Source organism: Pteropus vampyrus, unplaced genomic scaffold, assembly GCF_000151845.1.
Source record: "Pteropus vampyrus isolate Shadow unplaced genomic scaffold, Pvam_2.0 Scaffold255, whole genome shotgun sequence".
NCBI lineage: Eukaryota > Metazoa > Chordata > Mammalia > Chiroptera > Pteropodidae > Pteropus > Pteropus vampyrus.
In genome coordinates, this window is record NW_011889036.1 from 120298 (window position 1) to 131490 (window position 11193).

At 37.8% G+C, this 11193-nt stretch overlaps 1 protein-coding gene and 1 pseudogene across 1 annotated transcript in view; both read left to right on the forward strand.

Annotated features, from left to right (window-relative positions):
• Positions 1–11193, forward strand: part of LOC105301928 (mucin-16) — a 142897-nt gene that overhangs the window by 84547 nt on the left and 47157 nt on the right. The window lies entirely within an intron of this gene.
• LOC111729306 lies at positions 7185–7303 on the forward strand (annotated as a pseudogene).

Below are 11193 nucleotides of genomic sequence, written 5' to 3' on the forward strand. Positions count from 1 at the left end.
TGCTCTTCTCTTGCTGCTTTTAAGATTCTCTCTTTGTATTTAACCTCTGGCATTTTAATTATGATGTGTCTTGGTGTAGGCCTCTTTGGGTTCCTGGTTTGGGACTCTCTGAGCTTCCTGGGCTTTTATGTCTATTTCCTTTGCCAAGTTAGGAAAGTTTTCCATCATTATTTGTTCAAATAGCTCTTCAATGTCTTGTTTTTTTTTTTCTCCAGTACCCCTATGACCAGATGTTTTTACATTTAACAGTGTCCCAAAGGCTTCTTAAATTATTATTATAGTCTTGGCTTGTTTTTTCCTTCCATTCTGACTGAGTGTCCTGGGCTTTCCCAACCTCTATATCAGTGGTTCGATCCTCTTCTTTATCCACTCTGTTTATTTCATCTAATATACTCTTCTTCTCATATAATATGTTCTTCATTTCCGACTGGTTCCCTTTTATAATTTCCGTTTCCATTTTTATGTTTTTCTTTATCTCTTTGTTAAAGTTCCCACTTAATTTATCTACGCTTCCCATAAATTCATTGAGCATTTTTATACTCTGCATCTGTTAGATTGTTTGACTCCATTATTTCTGGATCTCTGTTTTGTTCTCTCATATTATTTCTGCTTCTTTGTCTTCCCATTTTGGCTACCTTTCTGTGTCTGTTTCTATGTACTAAGCAAAGCTCTTCCGGTCTTATTAGTGTGGCTTTGTGTGGTAGGTGTCCAGTGACACAGTCCTGAGAGAGGTTCATCTACAGGCCAAATGTAGCACCAGCCTGTGCCCCTCTGGGGCCACCTCTTAAGATTCAGAAAGCAGTCCACAGATGCTGTGCTTATAGTTGCCTCAAAAGGCCACACCAGAAACTGAGGCCAGCTGCTACCAGTGTGAATCTAGGTGCTGCTAACCGAGGGGCACCTGACTAAATGAGGACACACCTGGATGTGGCTTGGGTGGGGCTACAGTTGGGAGAGGCAGAGTTTCAGGGAATCCTCTGGGTGGAGCAACCTCTGTTATCCAGTTTGATGACATCTCTGTCATCAGAGATGATGCTGCTGAGACCACGCACTTGGAGGGGGAAGGGCTCAATAGAGGAACAACAGATGTCGCCAGCACTTCTGTATAGAACAAGTCTTGCCTTGGCCCTCACCCCGACTACTCAGTGTTCCCCTGTAAGACACTGGTACCCCTTTCACAGCCGAACTGGCAGTGGTGCTCAGAGAGAGCAGGTCCGTCACCGCAAAAGTCCACTCTTGGACATGGCCTTTTTAAGAGGCATCTGAAGCTGCTGGCTGCTGCCGCCAAGGCCTCTGTCCCACTCAGTCGCTTGAGAATGGGCAGCTTTGCATCCTTGCCCTATCCTACCTTCTACCATTGCAGGGTGATTTCTTAATTCTCTTCCTAGTTATATGGCTTTTTCACCTAGATCCCAGGCAATTTTCCTTACTATTTGCTCCTTGTTTCTGTTACAACTTTGATTTGGTCACCAGAGGGATGAACAGAGCCTCTATTATCTATTCCATTGTTTTCTCTCCCTTATCTTGCTCTTTCTAATGAAGTCAGATGGTTTTTGTGAAGTTCTTTTCTTTTTTTTTTTTACTCTCAAGTCTCTCTTTCTTCATCTGTGTCAATTCTAGATTCAATCTTAGATATCACTCATTATTTCTTCCATCTTGTCAGCTCTATTTCCTAAGCTTGCTAATTTATTGTTCATCTCTTGGACTGAGTTCTTCAGCTCCAGAATTTCTGTTTGGTTATTTTTAATGAGTTCAATCCCTTTGGTAAAGTATGTCATTAATTTGTTAATTTTATTTCTGAGTTCATTAAAATGCTACCTGAGTTTTCTAGTATCACCATGAAATTTTTAGAACTGCAATCCTGATTCTTTGTCATTTAAATCACATATTTCCATGTCTTTAAGTTTATATTGTAGAAATTTAAAATTTTCTTTTTGAAATGTCTTGTCATCTTGAATGTTTATAATATTTGATGGATTATTCCTTGGACTGGTACATTATGGGAATGAAATTTGCCTTTTAAAAAAGTGTTTAGTGGAGTGACATTATGGCGGAGTGAGAGTCATCCCCAGATCTCTCACCTTAAAACAACAATAAGCTAAACATCTAAAACTCAATGAAAAGCACCCAAACTGCACACCAGCACGCCTGAGCATGGGATCTACGCATAAGAGCTACCACAGATCAGAACCCTGTGTGTTGGGTGGTGGACTGGGAAGATGTAAAGAAGCTGCTTCTCAAGCAAAAGCTCCCTGTAGGAGTAGCGGGGAGGGGAGATATTGTGATGAGTTCCCTGAACAGCCCCGACTAGGAGAGCTATGAGCTCCCCGCAGTTGGCTGCAGGGCCTAGTCATCAGGGCAGAAAGCAGAGAAGTGGGGACGGCAAAGAAAGAACAGTTGATTTTTATCAGGTATGGAGACAAAACTCGAGGCTGAGCAGCAGCCCCCATCCACCAATGCGGAGGGCTGCTCTCCCCATATCCTCTGAGATTGAACACTGCGGCGCCCCAGGGGAATCTGAGCAAACGCTACTGAAACTGTTGCTAACACTGACAGGTACTGAAACTGAAGGTAGTGAGCGTGATTAAACACCTATAAGAAAAATAAAGGGATTTCTAAGGCATATATAAAGCAGGGATCCAAGAGGCTTAGAGGCCACCTACTGGAAACCAAAAGAAATGATCTAAAGAGAGACATTTCTATAATAAATCTTTCTGGAAAAAAAAGCAGAATACATTTCCATTAATGCCCAGGTGGAGAAATAGTCCATTATACACCATGAACAGCCAAGTGTCAAGACATTTCAGAAAGAAAGATAGTAATCACTAGAAAATAAGCTTACAGACATAGAAATATGCAACTTAAATGACAGAGAATTTAGGATGGTACTTTTGAAAAAACTCAGTGAGATCTGAAATGAGTCATATCAGCAATTTCAGGAATTGAAATAACAACTAGATGAGCAGAATGAGTTCTTTAGCAATGATATTGAAACCCTCAAAAAGAACAGAATAGATCTTCTGGAGATAAAAAACAAAACAAAACAAAACACGGCAAGAGTTGAAAAATGAAATAGCAAGCTTGGGAAATAGAGTCGACCAAATGGAGTAAAGGGCCAGTGATATCAAAGACAGAAATCTAGAAATAAATCAGAAGGAAGAAGAGAGAAACTGAAGAATGAAAAATAATGAAAGAGAAATACAAGCATTAGCAGATACCATCAGGAGAGGAAACATAAGAATAATGGGCATTATCGAAGGTGAGGAAAAGGAGCAGGGATTAGAAAGCATTTTCAGACAAATGTAGACAAGAATTTCCCAAACCTAGGGAATGAGCTGGAGCTTGAAATTCAAGAAGCCAACAGAACACCCAATTATCTCAATCCCAAAAGACCTTCATTAAGACACATTGTATTAAAATGATAAAAAATCAATGACAAAGACAGAATTCTCAGGGTAGCCAGGGAAAAGAAGATGGTAAGCTATAAAAGAAAACCCATTAAGTTATCATCAGACTTCTCAACACAAACCTTACAAGCCAGAAAGGAATGGAATCAAAATTTCAAACTACTAAGTGAAGAATAATATATCCAGCTGAGCTCTCCTTTAGATATCAAGGAGAAATTAAGATTTTTCCAGACATACAAAAATTGACGGAATTCTCCACTACAAGACCTGCACTACAGGAAATATTGAAAGGGATCAGCTTACCTAAAACAAAATGACAAAAAAAACAAAAACAAAAACAAAAAAACAAAGTTAGGAGTAAGGTGACTAGCAGGCAAATAGAAGCAGAGGAGTACAACCCTTACTAAGAACAGGGCATTATAAGCTTAAACAGTAAGAAAAGATTTGCTATAGTAAGATAGTAATGAATGTTCAGCATACATAGGGAAAAATTGAGGCAACAATGACTGAAAAGGAGAGGATTCAAAGATCTAAATTCTCAAAAAGGGAACGGATGTAAGGCACACATAGAAAAAAATGGACTACCGTGTATAAATAACTATCCTTTACATATTCGTAATGATAACCACATGCCAAAATTCAGAACTAAAATATGTAACATAAAACAAGAAGGACCAGAGGGAAAACCCACAAAAGCCAACTAAAATAAAGAAACAGAAACACCAGGACGAGGAAGCAGTGGAAACACCAAGCTACCAGAAGGCAAAAGATAAAATGGCTATGAGAAGACCTCATATTTCAATAATCACCCTAAATGTTAATGGACTGAACTCACCAATAAAAGGGCACAGAGTTGCAGAATGGATCAAAAAACAAAACCCAACCATATGCTGCCTCTAGGAGACACATGTCAGCTCCAAAGACAAATATAGACTCAGTGAAAGGGTGGAAAATGATATTTCAAGCAAATGGAATTCAGAAAAAAGTGGGAGTAGCAGTACTAATATCAGACGAAATAGACTTAAAAATAAAAAAGGTAAAGAAAGATACTGAGGGACGCTTCATAACGATAAAGGGAATCATGAACCAAGAAGACATAACACTTATTAATATTTATGTTCCCAATCAGGGAGCCTTGAAATATGTAAGGCAATTTCTAGCAGAACTCAAGGGAGAAACAGACCAAAACACTATGGTAGCAGGGGACCTAAATACCCCACTGTCGAATATGGACAGATCATCCAAACAGAAAATCAATAAGGAAATAACATCCTTAAATGATGCTTTAGACCAACTGTACATAATTGACATTTACAGAGCCTTCCATCCCAAAACAGCTGCTTATACATTCTTCTCTAGTGCACATGGAACATTCTCAAGAATCAACAACATACTGGGGCACAGAGATAGCCTCAATAAATATAAGAGGGTTGAAATCATACCCACCATATTCTCTGATCATAATGCTTTGAAACTAGAGATCAACTGCAGAAAGAAATCAGGAAGAACCACAAATACATGGAGATTAAACAACATGCTACTGAAGAATAACTGGATCAGAAAAGAAATAAAAAGAGAGATCAAGAGATACATAGAAATGAACAATAATGATAGCACTACATATCAAAACTTTGGGACACGGCAAAAGTGGTCATAAGAGGAACGTTCATATCGTTACAGGCCTATCTCCAAAAACAAGAATGAGCCCAAATAAACAACCTAATGCTCCATCTTCAAAAACTAGAAAAGGAAGAACAAATGAAGCCTAAAGTCAGCAGAAGGAAAGAAATCATCAAAATTAGAGCAGAAATAAATGAAATTGAAAACAAACAAAAAAAAATAGAAAAAATAAATGCAACAAAGAGCTGGTGCTTTAAGAAGGTTATTAAAATTGCTCTAGCTACTAAAGAAAAAAGAGAAAAGACATAAATAAACAAAATCAGGGATGAAAGAGGGGAAATTATAATAGACACTGCAGAAATAAGGAGGATCACAAGAATACTATGAAAAAGTATATAACCCCAAATTTAATAACCTAGAAGAAATGGAACAATACTTAGAAAGCTACAACCTTCCTGGACTGAATCAAGAAGAACTGGAAAATCTAAATAGACCAATCAACAGTATGGAAATGGAAACAATCATCAAAAACCTACCAAAAAGTAAAAGTCCAGGACCAGAAGCCTTCACCAGTGAATCTACCAAACATTCAGAGAAGATTTAACACCTATTCTTCTCAAACTCTTCCAAAAAATCGAAGAGGAGGCAATACTTCCTAACTCATTTAGTGAGGCCAATATGACCCTGAAACCAAAACCTGGTAAAGATAACACACCAAAAAGAAAACTACAGACTAATATCTCTCATGAACACAGATACAAAAATCCTAATTAAGATACTAGCGGACCAAGTACAGCCACATATTGAAAAGATTATACACCATGATCAAGTGGGCTTCATCCCAGGGGCACAGGGATGGTTCAGCATATGCAAATCGATTATTGTGATACACCACAGAAACAAATAAACAAATAAGAATCATATCAATAGATGCAGAAAAAGCCTTCAACAAGACACAGCATCCATTTATAATCAAAATACTTAAAGTTGGTATAGAAGAAAAGTATCTTAACATAATCAAGGCCATATATAACAAACCTTCAACCAACATTATTTTAATGGTGAAAAACTAAAACCTTCCCTCTAAGGTCAGGAACAAGGCAAGGCTTTCCGCTGTCGCCACTGTTATTCAATATAACCTTGGAGGTCCTGGAGAGTGCAATCAGGCAAGAGAATGGTGTAAAAGGCATCCAAATAGTAAATGAAGAAGTCAGACTGTCATTATTTGTGAGTGACATGATTCTCTACATAGAAAACCCTAAAGACTCCACAAGAACACTACTAGAAACAATAAGCAAATACAATAAAGTCTCTGGATACAAAATTAATGTTCAAAAATCCATAGCGTTCCTATACTCTAATAATAAAGTGTCAGAAAAAGAAGTGGAAAAAATAATTCCTTTTTTAATTGCAACAAAAAGAATAAAATACCTAGGAATAAATCTAACGAAACATATAAAGGACCTATATAATGAAAACTACAAGACTCTATCAAAAGAAATAAAAAAGATACAAAGAAATGGAAAGATATTTTGTGTTCTTGTATTAGAAGAATCAATATAGTTAAAATGACCTTATTACCTAAAGCATTATACGGATTTAATGCAATCCCCATGAAAATCACATCGGCATTTTTTAAAGAAATAGAACCAAAAAATCATCAGATTTGTATGGAAGCGCAAAAGCCCCCGAATCTCCAAAGCCATCCTGAGAAAAAAAGAATGAGGCTGGAGGCATCACTCTGTCTGACTTCAAATTATACTACAAAGTGACAATAATCAAAACAACATGGTATTGACGGAAAAACAGACAAGTGGACCAGTGGAACAGAATCAAGAATCCAGAAGTAAACCCATATTTATATGGGAAATAATTTTCGAGAAAGTAGCCAAAAATATGCAGTGGAGAAAGGAAATTCTCTTCAATAAATAGTGCTGAGTAAAGTGGAAAGCCACTTGCAAAAAAATAAAACTACATTTTTATCACCACACATCAAAATTAAATCAAAATGGATTAAGAATTTGAATATACGACCTGAAACAATAAAATGCATAGAAGAAACATAGGAACTAAACTCAAGGACCTTGGACTTAAAGAGGATTTTGTGAATTTGACCTCAGAGACAAGGGAAAATAAAAGCAAAAATAAACAAAAGGAGTCTATGGCCATGCCACCCTGAACAAACCCGATCTTGTCTGATCTCAGAAGCTAAGCAGCATTGGGCCTGGTTAGTACTTGGATAGAAGACCACCTAGGAAGACCAGGTGCTGTAGGCGTAAAAAATAAAAAATAAGGGATTGAAAGCTTACAAGCTCCTTGCAATCTGTGAGGTCAACCAAGGGTTGCCTCACCTAAAATAAAATAAAATAAAATAAAAATAAATGAAAGGGACTACATCAAACTCAAAAGCTCCAGCACAGCAAAAGAAACTGCCAACAAGGTAAAGGGACAACTATCCGAATGGAAAAATATATTTGCAAGCAACACCTCTGATAAGGGCCTAATATCCAAAATATACAAAGAACTCATACAACTCAATAACAACAACAACAACAGAAACGATTCAGTGAAAAATGGGCAGAGGACCTGGACAGACACTTCTCCACAGAGGATATACAGATGGCCAAAAAACCCATGAAAAGAATCTCCATATCGTTAGCTATTAGGGAAATGCAAATCAAAACCACAATGAGATACCATCTCACACCTGTTAGAATAGCTATAATCAACAGGACAAGTAATAACAAATGTTGGAGAGGATGCAGAGAAAAAGGAACCCTCATACACTGCTGGTAAGACTGCAAATTGGTATAATATAGAAGTTCCTCAAAAAACTAAGAATTGATTTACCATATGATCCAGCAATTCCTCTATTGGATAGTTACCCTAAAGACTTGAAAACTCATATCCGAAGATGTCTGTACACCGATGTTCACAGCAGCATTATTCACAGTTGCCAGGACATGGAAGCAACCAAAGCATCCTATGATAGATGATTGGCTAAGGAAGCAGTGGTACATATATACAATGGAATATTACTCAGCCATAAGAAGAGATGAAATAGCCATTTGTGACAACACGGATGGACCTCGAGATAATCATGCTAAGCAAAATAAGCCAGACAGAAAAAGTTGAACATCACATGATATCACTTATATGTGGAATATAAACCTAAAAACAACAAATGAGCAGGACAAACAAACAGAGACTGATGGCCATTGACAATAGACTAGTGGTTCCCAATGGTAGGGGGGAGAGGGGAAGGGGAAGGTTCATGGGGTAAATGGGGTCAAATATATGGTGACAGAAAGAAATCTATGGGAAGTGAACACTCAGTGTAAATATATATATATATATCCCTTACTATTAAAGTGTACAGCCGAAACTTATTGGATTTCATTAATGTTATTATAAATATTAATTCATTAAAAAAGAAAACAACTAAATATTGGCAAGGATATATGGCAATTGAAGCCCTCATACATTGCTGGTGGAGAAATGAAATGGTCTAACCTTTTTAGAGAATTGTTTGGTAGTTTATTATAAAGCTAAATATACATTACCTTGTGACACAACAGTTCTATGGATTTAATAAAGAGAAATGAAAACATAAGTTAACAAAAAACTTGCACGAGAATATTCATAGCAATTTTATTCATAATAACCAAAAACTATTAATGAACAATTCAAATACCCATTAACGTGTGAGAGGATTAAAAATTTTTGTATAGACATACAATGAAATATTATATAGCATTGAAAAAGCATTAACTACTGCATGCAGCGACATGAATAAATCTCAGAAAACATTATATAAGTCAAAGGCTTCCAGGCACAGAAGAACACATACTCTATGATTCAACTTTCACAAAGTCCAAAATCAGGCAAGCGTATGATAACAGAAATCAGAACGTAGTTGCCTAAGTGTGGGAAAGAGAGGAGGGAGAAATTGATTGGAAAGGGCCTTGAAGGGACTTCTTGGAGTGATAGAATTGCTCTACATCTTGCTTTGGATGTCGTTTTCATGGATGTATAGAATTATCAAAATTTTAAAATCTGTGCACTTTTTTGCACATTAATTACATCGCAAAAAAAGATAATTGTCAAATGAAAAATAAGAAAAAAAGTGTTTAGCTTTTCTCTATTTAGGTTGATAAGTAGAAGTCTTTCTTTTGTTTTCCAGTAGGTGGCAGTGGAGCACAAGTTTTTATTTTCTCTTGCACTGCTCAGGCTTTGTGGATCTCTGTGGGGTGATGAAAAATGGTCTGTATTTCCTTAGGTGGTGGGCCTCCCTTCTGTGACCAGGTTGGCCTCATCTCAAGGCACCAGCCCCATTGGAGAATGTGGTAGGTGATGAGGTTCCAGGCCTGTGAAATCCCAGCACTGCCTCCTGCAACTAGATGCTGCCAGTAGTGCTGTATTGTCTGTGTCCTAGGTGCCTCCACTGGGTGGGTGCAGAGTGCACTGGAAGAGGCCACTTCATGTGTTTGTGACTTTGTTCTCCTTCCAGGAATGCTGGCTGCCAGACCTCAGCTGCCACATTTCTGTATCTCTGCCTGTCACTGGGATTAGCCTCAGTGTACCCCTGATACCCAGGGATAAATGTTTTCTGCTTCTCTAGTTCTTAAAGCTGCAGATAGTGTGCTCTGTAACCTGACACTCACTGCTTCAGCTTCTGGTGGAGTTGCTGTGAGCTCTGGGAGGGTGAGGGGAGGCATATTCTGGGAGGGTGAGTAGAGGCAATTAGGCTACTATGGCTTTGTTTACTGCTTGGAATGGCGGCTGCTAGGCCACAGCTGCAACACTGCTGTGTTCCATCTCTTCCCCTATTCCTGGTTTCAACCACAGCATGTGCTAACCACTCAAGCAGGAACGTTGATTCTGCCTCCTGCTCCTCACGGCTGCAGAGTGTGTGCTCTATATTCTGATTCCTACCCTGCTCCCAATTCCTGTAGCTATCTCTGTGCTGTGTTTGTGGCACCAGTCTCTATTCTTTCCCCTTCCCTCCTACTCTGTTCACTCCAATTCCCCCACCCTTAGATGTTCAGTGTACAGATTTTTCAGATGTGTCTGTGTGCTGAGCAGGGAGTCATTTGTTGGATTATAGCTGTCCAATTTGTTGTAACTTCAATCAGAGAGATCAGGAGGACCTGTCATGCCATCATGTTACTGACATTGAAGACTCTGTGTCTTTTGATCTCTTATTCTTTCACTCAGTCATCTTTAGTAGTATGCTGTTTAGTCGCCACATATTTTTTTTTCAGTTGATTTCCTATTTCAAAGCGTTGTGGACAGATAATACGCTAGGCAGGATTTCAATCTTCTCAAATTTGCTGAGGCTACTTTTGTGTCCCAACATGTGGTAGGTATATCTTTGGGAATATCCCATGTGCAGTAGAGAAGAATGTACAATCTGGTGTTCTGGGATTAAAAACTGTACATATTAATTATGTCCATTTGGTCTAATATGCCTTTTAGGGTCAATATTTCCTTATTATTTTTCTCTTTAAATAATCTATTCATTGCTATCAATTGGGTATTTGTGTCTGTCTTCTACTATAATTGTGTTTTTGTGAGTTTCTCCCTTTAGTCCTTTTAGTGATTGCTTTATTTATATTTTCTGTTCCAGAGCTGGGTGCATATATATTTATAAGTGTTCTGTCCCCTTTATTTTTGTGTCTTGTTACATTTTTTATCATAAAATTTATTTATCAAATATAAGGATGACTACAATCACTTTTCAATGGATGTTGTTTGCTTGGAGTATCATTTTCCACACCTTCGCTTGAGTCTATGTTTGTCCTTGAAGCTGAGATGTATCTCCTGAAGGCAGCATATGATTGGGTTTTGTTTTTCAATCCATCATGCAACCCTGTGCCATCTCTCTCTCTCTCTCTCTCTCTCTTTCTTTCTTTCTTTCTTTCTTTCTTTTTTATTAAATTCATTGAGGCAACATTGGTTAATAAAATTCTGTAGGTTTAGAGTGTACAATTCAATAATATGTTGTATGTCTAAAGCATTGTGTGTTCATCACCCAAAATTAAATTTCCTTCTGTTACCATATAGTTGTCCCCCCCTTCACCCTTATCTACCTCTATCCTCTCTTCTTCCCTCTGGTAATCAGTAAACTGCTGTCCATGTCCATGAGTCTGTTTATTTGTCTTGT